The sequence below is a fragment of the Melospiza melodia genome, chromosome 6, assembly GCF_035770615.1.
Source record: "Melospiza melodia melodia isolate bMelMel2 chromosome 6, bMelMel2.pri, whole genome shotgun sequence".
In the NCBI taxonomy this organism is placed as follows: domain Eukaryota; kingdom Metazoa; phylum Chordata; class Aves; order Passeriformes; family Passerellidae; genus Melospiza; species Melospiza melodia.
Genome location: NC_086199.1, coordinates 29852535 through 29872003, shown reverse-complemented (window position 1 = coordinate 29872003; position 19469 = coordinate 29852535). Strand labels below are relative to the sequence as shown.

Here is a 19469-nt window from a genome sequence, read left to right as displayed (position 1 = left end):
TAATTCATTTATGAATTTAAGTAAATGATCCACTTAGGTTTTTAAGGAAAACTGTAAAAAAAAAAATGGAAGACTTTTACAGGTTTTACTTCTATTCCTTTCTTCTTCCTTGCTCTGTAAATATATGGTATAACTATATTCCTTTTCCCCCAATGTAAATCATACTTATTAATCCTCATTTCAAGCCAAAACCTTTTTCCTATTTAATGAACAGACCTGTAACAGGAGCTTGGCATGTACAACAAAAAACATAATTGTGACAATCATCTATAAATAGAATATTTAGCTTATTTTTCACTTGTAATAATGTATTGCTTGATTACTGTAATGAGAGATCTTTTGGATTTTGTGCACTTATCAGTGTGTGGGAAGTAATGTCTAGACACTTCCATTTGAGTACACTTATGATGTGTAAACCAGAATCTGTTATTTGTTTGTATGTTTCGTGTCATTCTCCAAGTCTTACAGAATATTTCACAATGATAGTTTTGATTCTGGTAGCCCTGTGATTATAGTCTAATATATAACACAGTAGCAATAACATATATCAATCCTTTTTAGCTATAAAATGAATTAAAGAGAGACAATGAACCACTTTCTAAACCACTTAAAATTTATTCTCTGCCCTTTTGCAAAATCTTTCATACAGTACTTTATTTCTACCAATACTAAATCAGACTTCATTGAAAAACATAGAAAACCTCATGTTGACTCTAGAGGTTTTCTACAGTGTTTGAGTGAACATACTATGTCCATTCCAGCTAACTGTGTTGATTACTGCAGTGTGCAGTACTAAAACCAATACACTGTTCAGAAAATCATAACTTCTATTTTAAAGAAAGTAAATATGTGATTTTATTGATCAAACTGGTATAGACTACTTAATGAAACTTCAGATAAAGGTGTTTGTAGTCTTCATGTCAGGTATTGAACATTTTCTAGCTCACTTGCCTTCATTAAAATGATAATGGAGATTCATGAACCTAAATACTTCAGGCTTGATTCTGTATTCAGTTAAAAAAAAAATCAAATTGCAGATAAGACCTAAGAATGTGGTTTGGATGCAGAGTATTTCCTGACCCATCTTGGAGTCGAATGTTGCATCTTGTAAACATTTTTGGCAAAGAAATTATGTTGTTCTAATGTAAAATCAAGATCATAGACCTGTGTTGGAGTTTGAGACTACAGAGCAGGAAAATAGTTGATGTAGGCATTACAGCCTCTAGTTGTTCTGGGCAGGCTTAGGTTGGATATTAGGAAACATTTCTTTACTGAAAGGGGTATCCAGCATTGAACCAGGCTACCTGGGGAAGTGGTTGAGTCACTGTCTCTGGAGGGATTTAAAAGTTGTGTGGACTGAGTGCCTAGAGACATGGTTTAGTGGTGGACTTGGCAGTGTTAGGTTAATGGTTAGACTCAATGATTTCAAGGGCATTTTACAATCTGAATGATTCTATGATTATACTCTAGAGTGCTTCACAGAGGTTTTAAATGGAATGTGCATATCCTGCAGTACAGGAATCAAAAGAAATATGATACAGCAGTTTTAAATTATTTTTGAACCACGATAGTATTAGAAATTAGAAGGACTGATATCTACTGTCTCTTAAAGCTGCATGCTAACAGCTTTCTGCTGCTGGGTAAGGTAATAAATTACTGATCAATTTAATTAAAAATGGGCAAATTAGTGGCAATTAAGATGATACTTCCTTTGCACTTCTTGCTGTCTTTGGAGGAATGGATCCCTGACATAAATTAATGCTCGTGTTAAATCTTGACAACTTCTGCTTTGGAAGTTTGTACGTGATAATTATAACTATAGCTGAAAGAGATGTTATCATGTTGTCTGGAACTAAATAACTATTTATTTCCTGTATAGAAATATTAAGCCCACTGTATGATATCTGCAAGTTATAAATATTAACAATACACTGCCTTTATGTTAGACTGTGTATAATGATGTCTTTTCAGTACAACCTAGCTATGGAATTCTGAGACAAAAGTTTCAGTAAGTGTCTTGCATATTTTGATGAATAATTGCAAAATTATGTGGAGAAATAAACTACTGCAACTGTGGTATTTTAGTTCTAGGAAGACTACTAACGTTTTTTTCTTTGTTAGCAATAACTTTGAAATCTTTCTGGTTTTATACTTTCACATTTTTTAATAACTGCTGTTTTGTAGCTTTACTATTTAAGTCTTACTTAAGATTTTGCTTTAGGAGGTTTTTTTCCCAGATGTTAATAGTTTTAAACAGAGAAGTCAATTTGCATTCTCTTGAAGGGAGGGGATGAAATCTGTGGATGCCTTGTCAAAACCATCTTTGAGTGACTGTAATTTTAAAACACTGGTCAAATAACATAGCTCTTTTTTCAGTAAATGGTTTGGGGCCAGGACTACAGGAAAGGTGTGTCTAAATCAAAATCACAGAGTGTACCTTACGTTTCCATTGGCAAAGAACACTTCTGTTGCAAGTGCTTATTTACTAAAAAGTTAAAACACTTTAAAAAAACTGTATGAATTTGGAATTATACAATGTTTTTAAAAACAGTGCTATGAGAACAAGATTTCTAAAGAATTAAATATTCCCTCACAGTTCTGTGAAACCCAGGACAACAGTCCTGTTCTAGTTCATGTGACTCAGTGAGTAATACTGACTGTCATTGACTGTAAACCTATTAATTTTATTGTCACAAACCCAAGTGATTGATAGGTATAAAGGAAATTTATATCTATTGTTTAGTTGCCTAATTCCACGTTTTAGATTCTGTATTCAGTACATATTGTGAAACATATCTGAGTACTTGTATGATGTCTAAATATATCTTACTATGCAGTCTTCACCTGATAGTAGAATATTTACTTCATGAGATGTGTAAGTCCTGAACTCTAAAGAATAATTTATACTCCTCTCAATGTTACTGAATAGGGATTGCTGATATCCTTCTTTGTCCATGTTTGTTACTGTATGTATTAGAGATTTTCCTAGCCAAGCCTGTAAGCACTAGAGTTTCTTAGTTACCTGAATTATCTTTTAGGAGTTTTATAATGGCACTGTCTTTGAAATGTGGTAAGTAACTGAATTTCTTTTCCTCTAGTGGCAGGAAAGACTGGAGCATGAGGGCATTTTTGTGAAACTTTCATACAACATTACAATTTAGGCAATATTTAACTGTATTGTCCCCCTTTCAATGTAATTATGGTCTTGTTCAAGTAATACAGTGATGTTTCATGCCAGCACATACACAAGTGATATTAGATGGGTTGAGTGTTGGATTATTTTCTGTATCTCATGGAACTATGGCTTAACTTTTGTTTAGGGCAATGGTTGTAGCAGCTTCCAGACTAAACAGACCAATGCAAGCTACTTTATTTTCAGTAGACAGTTCTGTTCTCTTACAAATTCTTTGCCTTATCTACTCCATAAGTCTTTGCCTTTGTTTGGTAAATTTCCATTGTTGAAGTAATTTGTAGAATTCTTGAACTAGGTAAAAATGTCTTTCTTCTAGCTCTGCTTTTTCAAATTTTTGATGACATGCTTAATTGCTTTTTTTTTAAATTAGTATTTTAAAAATTGATATTTTAGTATTTTTTTATATTTATCCATGTTTATTATAAATCATGCAAATGGACTTTTAGTGGATTTTCATTTTCAACATGTTATTTCTGTCAGAGTCTTTTTGTTGTGCTCTTTGTGGATTTAGAACCCTCAAACTTTCAAAAAATATGGAGTTCACTTGTAGTAAATTTATATATTGGCTGTCAGGACTGAAGCAATAATAATTATGAAATCATCCATTGATCATCAGCTGAAAAATAAATATTAATATTGGATATATACGACGTATGAAACATTTGAATAATAGCAGCCTTTGGTTGTGGCGCTGTTTCATTTCATCAGTGATGTGGAATGGAAGGAAAGGAGATTTATTTTCTAAAATATGGTTGCATTTTGGAACAGTGATCTTACAGCAGTCAGTCACTAAGAATGAATAACATTTTTTAGTTACAGAAATAAAGAGCTAAATGATACAATGTGACTCCTGTATGTAATAATTACTTTTTAATAACAGGCTCATGATTTTTTTAAAATGGTCCAAGTCTGATGTTTAGTGAAGACAGAAAGTGTTCCGGTCTGAGTTAAAATTGCAATAGCAATGCCATTTTAGACGTTACTTACTTAAGATACTTCATCTCAGACAAAGTACTTGAGCTGTGTGGGTTCAGGTGGAATAGAAGTAACTTAGGTCCTGCCATTATTCAGTGAAACTCCCTGAGATTTCTTCAGGAAACAGTTCTTTAGGGTTTGAGATGAGTGGATAAATGAAAATATAATGTTATTTTGTGGCCTTCAGATAGGAATTAATTAAACCATGGAACCCAAAACTTTCAGTTCCTTGATATTGCTAATAGTCTTCCATGCTAAGGAAATGGTCTTTCTTTTACCTTTCTCCAGAATTCAGCTTCTGTGGCCAATGGGTGAAATGAGTTCTCAGATTCAGAGTGATTGCTGACTTTCTGTGACTTTTGTACAAAGATTTAGGTGATCCTACCAGGAAAAATACATGAATAAGTGTAATACAGTATTCTGTCACAGCATTGCTTCATTGTCTTCTGTTCCAAGACACATATAAAAGATACTGTAAAGTATATAGGAATAATCACTTGATTTTCAGATGTTTGGTATATGTGGCTTCAGTTGTAGTATGTACATGATAAAGGCTAGTAGTTACTCGTAACTCATACAAATAAGGTTTCCAGAATTTCTTAGGAGTCTTAAAGAGGCCAAATAATTTTAAGATGTAGAATACTGATTGACTTGAAGAATCTCTAATCTGAGGTCCTCAGTGTGCTCATCAAATTACTTTTGCAGTTTATGAGTTCAGACAAAGTGGGTAGCTTTCCCCTCACACTTAAGGGATTCACAGTGTTCAGAGGTGTGCAGAAGAGTCCTGTTCTAGAAATCTCCCATGTTTTCATTAAAAAATTTTCCTTGTTATGATTTGAATGGTCTGTAGATACATGGATTAATACCTTGGAGTTGTATGTCTCAATATTTTGGAGAAATACAAATTATACAAAGAGCTACTTTTCTTTATGCTGAATTTCCAAAATAATCACTTCTCCATAATTTTTGTTGCCTACATTATGATAATTGCAAGTAACTGTGCCCTCAATGTTGTGATAGATTATATCTAATTCAACAGTTCAAATTCAGGATTTTTTTATGGCAAGTGAAATTATACCATAAGTATTGAAAAAAAATTGTAAAAAATCTTCAATGCCCAGTTGAAGGAAACCATGATAGATAAAACAATGGAAGTTATTGATTGAGTCCTTTAGTAGTTGTGTAGATTTGATGAACATTTGGAGACCACATCTCCTTAGCACAGTTCTTTTTGTCTTTAAACATGCAAGTTAAATGGGAACTTCTAGAAATTGTATGAAGTGGCTGCCTACACTGACAAGAAATAAGTAACTGTGCTTCTTGATAAAATAAGATTTTTTTTGAGAGAGAAAATATTTGCTGTGTTTTTTCATAGACTTGGTTCCTTCACCTTTTATAATGAGTAAATTTTTATCTGCAAGGATTTGGATTGTCCCTTTACCCTCATCGTGTTAAATGGTTACAAATTTTTAATAATGTTATTTTTTCTTTTAATTAATTCTGGATTGCAGTTTCATAGCTTCCTCCACCTCGGGAATGACTGTTGTCATTAGCAGTGAATAAAAGTGTGAATGAAGGGAAGAGGGTAAGAAGTAATTGCATGGTTGGGAGTGATTTAAGTAGTATAAAAATAATGATGTATCTTGTTTCATTCAAAACACAGGTTATATTTAGTTGTTGGGAGGGTTTTATATGAATTTTAAAATGAGATGGGAACAGAGAAATTTTTTAATCAATAGTATGCCTGAAATTCTGACCAGTTCAGGCAGGGTCAGGATTTTAATTTTTTCCTTTTTTTAGAGGGGGATCTTCAGCAATATCTTTGAGGTAGTTTCTTACTGTGAGAAATGTTGAGCTTTATGTAAACAAAAAAGTCACTGTATTTCTCCCTGTTAGGTGCGTGGAGTTGTTTCCACCCACTCCCTGTCTTGTTGTGTTAATACTGAATAAGCGGAGACAGTCAGGCTGGTGGTGAAAGATGGTAAGCAACCCTGAGGGCTTGTTCTGGTCAGCTTGAAACCTCTGATTGCCAGGTTTTCCTAATTTCCCATTTCCAGGGCATCTCTAGTGTGACCTTGCCTGCTGAATATGATGTTCTGGGTTGCAAGATTCTCACATGCATTTGGGAATGGGCAGCCAGGCATTGTTTACAGGACACCAAATGAACCGTGCACTCACAGCAAGTTTGATAAACACACATTTCCTCCTTTTATCAGTGAGATTGCAGAATGTGAAGTATGAGTTTCCAGTTTTGCTCATTCCCTTCAGACCTTTTCCTGTTTAAAAACTGAATCTCACTAATTGGATGATGATACATCCTTAGATTTTGTTTTGCTTTCTTTGTTATTGTTGTTTTGAATTCAGCTTACTGGTCACTGACATTTATTTCAGTGCCTACCTTGACCAGGTTTGATAGACTTTCAGATAAAAGCTTTCCATTTGTTCAACACAGAAAAGGTTCATCCCTATAAATGTAAAGTGAATGCTAATTAACAGTAATGACTTCTAATCACTTTGCTTTTATACTCCTTTAGAAGCTATTATCTATTATCCAATGCAGTTAAGTGAAATGCTTGTATATGAATCAACAATGCTGTATTTCTTCTCGCAGCTATTGCTCATAATCAAGCTTTGAATAAATTATGATAGTAAAATTGGTTTTAATGTGTTCTATTGCATAGGGAGAAAGGAGCCTTAAATATCTTGTTAAATATCTTGAATATTTAGAGAGTTATCTGGTAACATTTTGGCATTCGTTATTGTAGTTAAATGGAAAAATGCATTAAGATGTTTAAGTCAATTTTGTAAACATTATCAAAACTTTTTTCATCGTTTGAATTGTATTTAAGTGATGTGCACAGGCGCAACAGTCTCCGAAGCAGCCCCATTTGTATCCAGCTGCATGTCTCTAGGAATGCACTGCAAATTTCTGCCTTCAAATGCAGTTAAGTTTTACATAGAAGAAACATGTTTTATGCCTTGAGAACTTCATCTGGTGTCATAGAGTGTATATAGAGGTTAATAGACATTTATGCATTTCTTTTGTTAGTACTCTGTATCTAACAAAGTGTTAGGGTTTTTTATGTGTGTGAACTGCTTGTATGCCTGCCATCATATGGACTTAAAAAAGGTGTATAAAAGTAATACTAGTGAAATTTTTATCAACAGCTGGAAACAATAAAATAAGAGAAAATTTTATTTTAGCAAAACTTTTCCAGAAACAATGCTGAGGAAAAGAGATTACTAGACTGGTAGAATATTAAACAATTTTAAAAGAATTCTGGTTTAGGAACAGAATTAGGCTAAAGACAACATATATGAATTTGAAATTTAGAGAACTTTTCCACTTAGTATTGCACATGCAGGGCCTGTCTGGAAGGCAGAAGTGGCAAAACCTTGATGAAACCCATTTCTGACATGAACATTAGTTTTTGTTTTATCTTCTCTTAATAAGTTGCTTGAAACAATTACTGAAATGACTTAGAAATTCTAGGTCTCAGTGTCTGTGAGGGAACTGAGGTCTTGCTTAGTCAATATATTTGTGTTGTCTGGTTTTGCAATTTCTAAAAAAAAATAGGTTTTCATTTTCTGTGGCAGTTTCCTTTCATGTAGTACATCTGTCTTTGCATGCTTAGAGACAATTCTTTCACAGTTACCATCACAGTTCTTATGGATGTGGATGGGAGTGAGTATCCACAGGCACCGTCTGTGGTTTTGATTTTGTTTGTTTTGTTCACTCATTCACATAGCTTTAGACAATTTTCTGGTATGTTTCATTTGCTTGAGCATGTTTGCTGTTAACATTTATTCTTTGGTTTATTACAAAATCATTGCCTAACTTAATTTCAAATTACCTTCCATGTAGTACTCTTTAAATGTGAGTTTGTGTCAGTGTTCATAAAAGTCCCATTTATTTTGCTGTAGTACTGCTTGTGGTTTTGCAACCACTATGTGGGGAAAAAAGTAACACCTTTTTTCTCTGAAGTCTCCTCAAATGACTGATACTATCCATATCTTATTTCAGTACTTCTGTTTCATAATTCACATCTTAATAATGTTTTTAAAATATAAAAATTAAAAACGTAAAAAATGTTAATTGTTCTGTACTGTTCTGTAGCTGGCTGTTTTATATTATTTGCAATTCTCATTAGGCAGTGCTGAAATACATTTCAAAATTTATTACATTAAAAATTTTAATTGGGGTTATTTCTAATAAAATAAGATCAAAGACACACAGACTTTCATGTAAACTAACAGTAAAACATTTATCAAATTAGTTTTCATAAATATTTGTATCTCTGAAGCCCATTTATTGTAAAAAAATAATTTTTGCATAGATTTACTAAGTTATTTATGCTGACTTATTTAACATACTTTCCCCTTTCATATGAATGTCAAGCACACAGCAATTTCAGGGTTACATTCTTTTCAGCTGGACACTTGCTGGTTTTGATTGGTATATTTAAAGGTACTTCTTTTGGAAAGGGTGGGATTTAATTTGGTTTATATTGCACCAATGTTACTGCTTTCAAAATATAAATGATTGATTTGTAAGTGTCATGAAAAGGAATAAAACAGAACTGGTCTTTTACACTATGAAAGGACTGTATAATGTGAAGATATTCTTTCTGTTGATAAATTCTGCCTGTGGAAGAATTGCATAACACTCATCACTCATTTTCATATTGATTATGAGTGGGATTCCAGTAATAGGTTGCTGTTTGCAAAGGATAAGGCGGCACTATGATTAGTTACCTTTTCCATAGAAAGCACTACAAAGGAAAATGCCAAATGTGTGCACTGCAGTATTCCTATCAGCCTGACAGTCTGTTACATGAACTTTTCTTTCAGTCCATTTTCCGTCAGAAATACTGCTTCAATGTTTTTGCCTTATTATTGTTTTAGGTTTAGTGCATTTGCATGCTCTCCTAACTCCTGTTAGGATTCTTTCTTTAGTCAGTTATTTATTTTCCTGACAATCTTCTATACTTGGGCCCTATCACCATTGTAACTCTTAAAAACTGATACAACAGTGCCCTCTGTAGTTTCTCCCTACATGGTTACTACCTGCAGCTGGCTTTGAGCATTTAGGTAAAGAACAGGATGCTTAGACTTATTTTTAGCTCAAAGAAAAGCCCCTTTTTTCTTAAGGAAAGATTCTGATTTTTCACTGACTGTTTCATATGCAAGAAAGGGAACAAAAGAGGCTGTTCTGACTCATCTTCTAGGTTTGTAAGATCTGTCATTATCTAGTGCAGATCTGATATTTTATGAGGTATTCATGCAAGGCAGCCGTTAAAATGACTGGATGGGATTTTCTGAGTTTTGTAGGCTTTCCTGAAGCTTTTGTTTGAAGTGGAGCTTCAAAACAAAATAATTGTAAATGTACTTCCTTTGTGCTTGCTATTTCTCCTAATTTAGATCTTACATGATCTGCCAGGGACTAAAGACATGCTTGCCAGCAGAGCACCTAAGCTTTATTAATGATGTTGTTTTAATTCACACTGTGACTGAAGTAATTGTTGTTCATTAGCATTGATTTGTCTCCAAAACTCATTTACAATTTAGATTTCTCTTTTAACTCATTGTAGCTTAATATGCAAATAACTTTTTAGTCTGTTTTTTCTGCAGAACTTGTTGGACAGCTTGAGTATTGAACACACATGATTCCTGCATTCTCATACGTGCACATTCACAGCCATGAGCTGCCATTTAAATATTATAAACTGCAGTAAAAAAGAATGACCTTTTAAAAAATAAATGCTTTAACTACAATTAGTTGCTTCTGTAACAGCATCATAAAAGTCACTCTGTGAAAAGTTAAATGGCTTACTTTATGATGGGGAGTGTTAATGTACATGTAGAACACACTCTTAATGGACTTCCACGAAATGAAATTCATAAGTCATTGCAGTAGATTATGGTTAATGATGTAACCATAGATGGCTATTCAAAACATTCCTGTATCTCTAATGATTTGTGTTAAGCACATGACTGACGACATGCCTTAGTTCCTTTGGAACAGTAGATGGACAAGTGCATGAGCCTTCTACTTTTGAAGACCCTTTTTTCTGTGTAACAAGTGGTGAGAATTTTGGAGGAGTAAATAATACATCACAAACCACTTGGAATATTTGAGATGTGGTAATAAATGGTGAAGAGGACTAATTTAATATCAGATTAGGAGGTGAGATCCTTCAGAAGTGTAGTGCGTAGAAGCTTTGATTTTTTTTTCCATTGTATGGATAATCACTAGCCTGTAGTCATATGTCTACTTCTTGCCACGAGATTTTTTAATACTGAAATGTTACTGGAGAAAGCAACTATTATGGCATAATGTGCACTGACTAATCCAGAAAATATTCCATATTTACTGTATTATATCCAGTAATAGAATGAACATTCAGAAGTAGAAATGTTACCCATGTTATCTGAGTAAAGTGACTATTATTCTACTGGCAGAAAAGTAATGTGGTCAAGTAGTTTTACAATAAAGCTAATTTGGTTAAAATTACTTTCTTTCACTCTAAATTTAACAGAAACTTTGAATCAAGCTTAATTCTTGCACCAATTGCATAACTATTGTTAGTCTTAAATATTGGGGCACAGTAGAGATCATTTTTGTTAATGAGCTTCTTTATTCATTGGAGGATTCTTATGGTAAAACAAGGGAGGTTTTTTTAAAAACAGTACAGCCAAACAATGGATTTTTATAACTTTTAAAGTTTATTTTAAATTTCAAAATTTAATTTTCGAAATTTACTTCATAAAGGAAGAGTAGAAATGAGTATTAGGGAAAAAAGGCAATATAAATCTCTATTTTAAATAGGTACTTTGAGATTATTTTTATATTTTCAATGGAACTTCATCACAGTTCACTCTTTTTAAATAAAGGTGTCTTACAATGTGTCTGTCAGTGGGAATTTTGCATAGAAAATGAATTATTTTTAAAATAAGGCTTTAATTAAGAAAACAAATACAGGCAAATTGTTATAAGTGTGATCTCGTTAGCAGTGATAGAAGGTTTTAGTTTTAAACTGTAACCTTTGAGATAGATAAGATGTTGTAGATCTGGAAAAATGAATAAGGTGTGTTTTATTGCCATGAAAATTGCCAATTAAGATTCAGCATAATTAAAATAGTGATCAATATCGATTACAATACTGGAAGCAATGCATTTCAGCTTTTCTGTCTACTGAGAGCTGGCATAATTTACCAAAACCAGGCAACGAAGTGACATAGCAGATAGTGCAGAAGCTTATAGGAAATGTTGTGTTTAGTCCACATACTTTTATGTTTTTACTTAAAATGTCATGAGTTTATTCCATTCTATATTCATTACCTCTGCCTAAAGTACCATGCTTCTTTTCATTTAGTTGGATTATGTGATCTATGTCTGAAATCTTTGATAGACTACATGTTTAAGAAAAATCTGTAGGTGAAAGTAGTTGTTTTCAAATAGCTTGCTTAAGATCATTAAATAAATTTCAAATGTCCTTTCATACAATCTAAGGTGATGCAGAGTAATTGAGAATATTTCTGATGATTGACTTATTTTCATTTTTGGTATTTCTTTAACTTTGAAATACCAAAAAATATGAAGACTGAATGTTGGGTATATATTTTATACATAATATATATATAATAAATATCTTTTGCAATTTGCTTGGTTAACAGTTGCCTACACAATAACACTAGTTACATGAGGAAAAACAAATACTGCAATCTAAATTGGAACATTATTTGACGTAGCAAAAGAAATATTGACTTTTCTTGCTGGCGACATTTATGAGACTTTTTTTATGACCCTAGGGTGTATTATTATGCCTTTATGATTATATTTAAGTTTTAAGACTTCCTTTTTGTTAGGGCATTCTTTTTAAGACTTTTTTTTATTTTAAGACATTCTTTTTCTTGAACTTGATCACATGAGAGAGAATCTTTGATGGCATAATAGTTTTAAAGAAAAACATTAGTATTTAGGCTTTACTTGGTTACTTGGTGGCCTGTTTTTATAACCACCAGAAATAAAGGTAATATCCTCCTGAAATATAGATAAAATTACAGTGAAGTGACCGTAGATACTGAAGAATTAGAAACTGAAAACAAATTAACACTTTTCCTTTGAAATATTATCTTACAGACCTGTTTGTTCTACATTCCTTAGGCATTTTGCTTTGCTGTCTTCTGTATTATCCACAACCCCCTTTGTTTTTCTTTGTAGTGTACTTTTGTTATCTAGAACAGTGATACCATTGCATTTCATGAGGGCACAGTTTATTACAGAATATATCATCCATGAAGTGCATTAAACTAACTGGCTTTGTTGTCTTGGCTTTTTTCAACTTCTCTGCTCCCTGGCCAATGTATCAGGATTAATCTATATAGATATATAATATTTTGTAGAACTTGAGTTTAAATTTTAATGTGTGTGATTTTACAAAGCTACATACTGTTGGTTTATAATTGCTGGGATTAATTTTTTAAACTTTCTTGTTCATATAGTCATGTGCTACAGTTTGTCCATTTTTTTTTCTTTCACATGCCCCAACTCTCTTTAGATTGCTGCAGATTTCCAATAATGTTCGTGGTTTTGTGCTACAGTAACCCTTTTGGCCACCTTCAGGATTACCCTCATCATTTGGAGACCAGTCCTGTGTTCTCTGAAAGTCTGTCAGTCATTATTTATTACCCCCTTGTCATTGTGACTTATTCATTGCTTACATCACCATTCTCAAACGTGTTGCTTTACAGAAATGGTGAACAGTGAGGCGAAGGAAAGATCAATAAATGCTTTCAAAGGAAGATTTACTCTGAGACTTAGAGCTTCTTTTTAATACTAAATCTGTGCTATTCTGAGATGGTTTTAATAACTTGACATCAAGTACCTTGTTTCTCAAAATGGAAAGATGCTATTGTGTTAACTAACTTTTGCGGAGCAGGACGACTTTGGCAATTAAGTTTATATTATAAAACTTTCTAATTGTCAATACTTTGTGTATTTTCCTGAATGCTTATCTTGTGAACTTGAAAATACGCAGTTTCATCCACTAAGAAAAAGTGATGAAACATTTATATAAGAAATGTTTGAAAATATTTCTTAGAGTTTTAGTGATACTGTTTTTTGTAACTGCACAAAGAGAGGAGAGGACTTATTTGAAATCATCAATTGAAAAAAAATTCTACTTTTCCCCATGTCTATTTTAATTGTTTTGAGAGCTTCATGACCCATGCTGTTTTGCTAAAGCATCCAATTTCATGTTATATAGTTACTCTCGACACTCTAGTAAAAGATAGTTGCTCCAGAAAACTGCTTGAGTATATATAATATTAAATTTATTGTAGAAGTTGCAGATAATTAGACTTCTGTATTTCATCAAAGCAATATATCATGTTAAAAATAGTAATAAGATACTTTAATATATAGGAAATTCAAAAGCAGGAGCTTTCTTGCTTCCAGGCTTGTTTTTAGTCACTGGACAGGCATGCTGATATGTTGCAAGCATTGTTGAACTCCTCGTTCCTGGAAAGTTTCCTTTCCCTTACTTCTAAAGTCTGTCAACATTTTTCCTGTGCTCCACTTAGCACTCTGTGAGCTACATGATGTGCTAAGAGGATAACACAATTACAGCCTGTTTGTAAAATACCTTAACTGAAGAAATGAATAAATTGTATTTAAGTGATTTAAGATTGCATAGGAAAGTTTCTTCTCATCCTGCTCTCCATTCTCTCTTTCATCTAAATTGCAGTTTTCTGATAATGTAGCAGTCATGTTTTCAGTTTTTATACATATATTATGCCTTTATTGCATTTTTTTAAAAAGCTATTTAAAAACTTCTATTGAAGAACTGAGACTTTATTACATAGAGGTGTTTCTTGTAGTTGATCATTAGCTTTTAAGTTGTCTTGATTCCATTTGTGTGGAAATTATTATCATTTACAGTTTTCCACTCAAACTGAAAGCTCACAGTATCCATCCAGATTTAGTTTTCTCCTCAAACTTTTTGTTTCTTCTTTGTACAGGAAAGGTTCAGTGGACACTGAATTAGAATAGAAGTTTTCGCTTCCTTAGTTGAGTGATTGTATCTGTATGAAGCGAGGGTCATCTCTAATGCCTAACTTCTTATTCCAGTGAAGTGTAGGACTCATCCATCTCTTTGGTCACTTTGGTTATGTTTCAGTGCTGGGTCTGTTTGACTGGATATTGCACTGTTGTTTGTATGGATATTCAAAACGTGAAGTATATTCAACTTAATTTGTTAATTGTGTCTTGTTACAGACTCTTGACGGAGGCCACACTTGCAAGTCTCATGGTATTTTGATATTTAGTTGAAATGAGGTTAGAATCCTTGACCTCTAGTGTGATAGTATGCAGTGTAAACAGAGGGCACTGGTTTAAAACATTTGAGACCATGGAAAATTCTCGTTTGAAAAAATGACATTTGTCAATAAAATAGCAATTCAGGTTGAAAGACTAATATAAATATTTTGCTTCTGCAAAAAAGAGACAAAAATATTTGTGGGAAGACCATACTTACCTTGAAATGGCTAAGTCAGCTGTTTGCCCATTGTGCAAATCTCTAATTGGAGAATTGGAAAGGGACTGAAACGTTGATGAATGTGAATCCTGTGAATTTCTGCAATTTCTAATGTCCTTGTCCCTGTCTGGCTGTTTTGGGGTTTTTTTCTCTTTAAACTGTCTTTTTGTATTACTCAGTTTGTGTAAGTCTAGACTCAGAGACTCCAGCTTGGCTGGTAGATTCTTTGATTAAGAAAATATTTCTACTCTTCTTAAATAGCTATTTTCCTTTTCCTCCTATCTTTTTACTGCAGTCCATACTCACTTATACCAAGGGCACAGGTCATGATAAATACTATTTGCAATTTTAGACACCTCAGTCCTCTGAAACTTCAATTCCTGTGTTAAAAAAAACAACCCCATAGTAAATAATTGTAGCATCTCAAGTAGAGAAAGTGCATATGACTGAGAACTCACAAGATAAAATTCATGTATCTTTCAACAGTAAAGCATTCTGCAGATGCTTTTTTTGGTTTAGGCTACACACAGTTTGGGAAATTCTGATTCAAGCAACATTGTCTTCTACATTTATATAATCAGCTTGTTCTTAGTCTTGGAGAATACCATAACAATCAGTCTGCAGTTGAGGAATGAGTAAGAAGGGATGATAAAGGAAGACTCTGTGATGCAGCTACATATTGACAATGCCAGAAAACTTAATATTCACCTTACTCTGGTACACACTTTTAAAGATGTGGAATCTGAATTGTAAAGAAAATGCAGATAGCTTTATGCAGACAAGGTACCTAAGGGATGCTCTATATAAGTGATTTTATCTTTCTTGCTATCCATTTCCTATTAAAACAGCACATAGAGTAATAATACACCTCAAAATATTTTTGGGATTGTACTGTAATACTGAACTAATGTTTTGTATTTTTTAAAATGTCCCTATAAAAAAATGAAAAAAAGAGCTGACCCGATGAACAGTGGTTAAGTGTATAACTTCAAATGTTTTGCATTTTCTTGGATTTATTTTTTTTCAATATTTAGTTGTGACTAGGATGGGAATAGAAGAACTATGATAAATGTTGGAGTTTTAAAAAGTCATGCATACTTTGGAAGGTATTAAAATTTGGAAGAGGAGGGTAAAATATTAACATACATCTCTTCCTCCTTCTTACTCAGTAATGGCTTTACATCATCCACTCTTCTCTGCCTTTGGAATAGGTTCAAGATCAATTAAGTTGACAGTTTTTTCTTTTGGCAGGGTTCCTGATATTTCTTCTCAGTGTTTTCTTGTCTATGCCTTTCCTGATATTATTTTTTTCTGCATATTTTTCTCTATTCTTACTTTGAAATGCCTGTCCTTACATTCTCACTCCATTGTTAAACATTTGCCCACATTTAATGTTCTGGTATCACCTAAACAAGCTGGATTTTTTTTCTTATTCTCTAAAATATTGTGAGCCTGCCAACCTGTCTCATTTCTTCACCACACCTTTGTGTTCAGGCTCCCTTTTTGGTAGTCTTATGGTGACTAAGGACACATCTTCCTGGAGAAAAGAAAGCCTCACTTTCACCCAATTGGAAGAAATAAAAATAAATACTCCTCTCTCCCATACTTAGACACACATTACTTTCAGATTTTAAGGGGACTGCCACTCTGAGAGCAAGTTAATTCTGCAGTTCTACTGACAATATGAGATGTCAGAACTTCTGAAGATTGAAATTACATTTCCGATTTATGCAAGCTAATAAAATAAAGCAAGATGAAGCAGATTTTAGGATAACATTACATGTTTGGGGAATTCCATAAATTTTTTTATATTAATATTTCCTACAAGATATTTTCTTCTCTAATTTTTTAATTGTTGCTCCTTGACAGAAAAATCCTATGAAGTTTTACTTTGCTATGTATTCCTCTTTTGATTTTGCTATTTCTGTGTTGATATTTTTGGTTTCCTTTTCTTCCATGTCTTTGGCACGTTATCATCTGCCTTTCCTTTTTGTTACTTCCAATCTCCTCCTAAAAGTCCTTTTATATTTCTTCCTCAAGGAGGATCCTCAAGCTGCCCTTTCTTTCTGCTACACAAATTCTCTCTACCTTGTAGTAACATCGCCTAAAGTGTGGTCTTGTCAACCCAGATTGGGGTGGTGTGGCTTCCGTATATTGGCATTTCCTGAAGGCTTTCCACTTACAGCTTTACCTGGGTTTAGGGTAAGTTAGACTTTACATCAATGTGATGTCTTAGTACCTGGTTCATACTTGTCTTGTTTCTGGTATAAGTAGTAGTGTATTTTGTTTCAAACCTGTTTAAAATGGAAAAGTTGGATCAGATTTGCCTAGAATACTTGTGTTAGAATAGATCATCTCAAATGTCATTTTTAAATGTAAAACCTTAGTAAGGTTTTCAAGTTTTGGCCAAGCATTTTTGTAGAAAGAGTCATATTAATGCTTTGTTGTGAAACTGGTTTGCAGTTAACTGATTGAAGTGCAGAAACTCCATTATGTAGGAAAAAGATTTCCAAAGATTTTTGGTGAGAATGGAGAAAAACTAGATACTGAAATTTCCTGTGAGACAAATGAAGTCAGAAAATTGGGATTTTTTTCTGTCTTTCTGAACAGGTTATTCTTGTGAGAAAATGGCTTTGTGTGTTTTGTGCTACTTTTTCTGAATCCTGTCTTCAGGCTGGACATGGTAGAACCATGTTGTCAGTTTGGGACCAAACAGATAGGGAAAGTCTGTTCCTAAGTTCACAACATTTTGCCTGGGGAACTGTATTACACACTGTGGACCATACAAATGCAGACTCTGGTGGAGCCTGTTAAGTAAACTGACAGCAACCTGGCAAGAATTCTCCTGTCTTAACTGGGAACTGGCCAAAACCAACTGCTTCTTATAGAGCACTTAGGCTTTAATGAACTGGCATTTCTATGAAAAACAATTGTGTTGGAAAATCTCAGGTGCATTTTAGCCTTGAAGTGCTGCTGTGTTACTATCACCAAGTAATAATGATAATCACAGAATCATAAAATGATAACATCGGCTTCTTCTGCCTATTAGCTTTATTTGTGTTCTTGCCCCTAATTCGAAACAAGCCAAGATTTCTTATAAGTGAAATTACTGTATTTTCTCATCTTTGCATCCTGTATTTTGCAGCAATGTTTTAAGGTAGTGTTGATAGCTGAGGTAGCCTGCTGGATGTTGAAGGCAAAAGTGCAGTGATGAATTGCACATTTTGGAATTCTACTTATATTTGTTCTTAAGTGTTTACATTACAAGTCTTTTTCAAATTTCTTACTTATAACAGTTTGTATTATTATTGTATAACCTGACCACATCTCTGCTTGCATAATCAATTATACTAGAGTATGTATTCATTATTATACTGGAAAGACAGAGGATTAGGCATAGACTGTACTCTGAGCTGAGAATGTGTCTACTGGTAATCAAAAGTAGAAGAAGATTCCTTCCTGTGTGCATCAAGACTGATAGAAGAGACAAAGTACTCTGTTCCCTCCTCTCACACAAGAGCGGTGCCAGTGGTTCTCAGAGAGGCTGGGATGTTAATCCCTGGCCATGCTTGCCACTGTGTTTAAAGTAGAGCTTAGGTGCTCTTTTAGCAAGTATTACAGGGTGCCTTTAATTTCCACATCAGTTTGTAGAGGAGCTGGCTTTTTTTAAGTATAACCACATAATGAAGACAGGAGACCAAGGTAAGCCTTTTCCAAGTGCATGAATAACACCTGTGTTGAGGTACCCTCTTAAAAAGAAAACCTCACTAATTGTTAGATACTTGGAGACATGTTCTTTTTTCCCAGGTGTTCTGTAGTTTCTGTGAATATGCCTAAATTTGTGGAAAAAAATGGCTATTTCTGATTATGTCTTTAGTAAACTGCTCAGAACAGGAAGTCTTTATGGCGAAAATTTGGTGCCTTAAAATACTGCATTTTAATAGACATTAAGTATGATAGAGAGATGGATGATATCTAGTGTTTGCAACTGTTTTACAGACTGACTTTTGGGTATTGGACTCAAATGTGGAAATTACCAAGTAATGTTTTATGTCTGTATCATTCCGGTTGATTAGATTGCAGAATGGTCCCTTTCTGAACAGAAATATCTAAAAATTGCCATTGAAAAAGCAGTAAACAATGTAGGAGTTTGACTGAGAGCTTTTGTTGAGTAAATGCCTTTTCCATAATTGCAAGAAATTTTAAAGTCAATTTTTTATACTGTATTTTAAATTATATTTATTAGAAATAAAATTACATACTGTTGAAAGCTATTGAAAATGCAGGGCAAACTATGAAAAAAGGCAGCGATATCCCTGCCTCTATGTTGTTGAAATTTAGTTTTCTTGAAGTACTCAAGTACTTTTTTATTCCATTTCTCTGCAAAAGGAGAGAAGACTGCATAAGAGATTAAAGGGAAAAAAAAACCCACAAAGGAAAAAGAAACAGCAGTCTTATCAGGTAGTGCTTGCCTATGTTGCAATTTATATAGGTTTCTCTTAAAGTAGAATTCAGACTGAGTTTCAAGTCTCAGCAGAAGTTGCAAAGTATTTCTTAGCTGTCATTGTTCCAGGCATGTACACTTCATGAAGGCAGGTCATTAGGAGTTGGAATATTTGCTTTGAAATAGATATTCTGGGTAAACTTAAAAGTGAACATAATTTAAAAACAGTAGGCCCTTCACTTTTAATTTGCTTTCGTTTGCTTCAGTCTTTTACAATGGATTAATATCTTGTTCTATTTTTTTTTTTCAAAGTATATAT

General features: G+C 33.4%; 1 protein-coding gene across 4 annotated transcripts in view; it reads left to right on the top strand.

Annotated features, from left to right (window-relative positions):
* DPH6 (diphthamine biosynthesis 6) overlaps positions 1–19469 on the top strand; it is a 184615-nt gene that overhangs the window by 7172 nt on the left and 157974 nt on the right. The gene's annotated exons all lie outside the window — the stretch shown is intronic.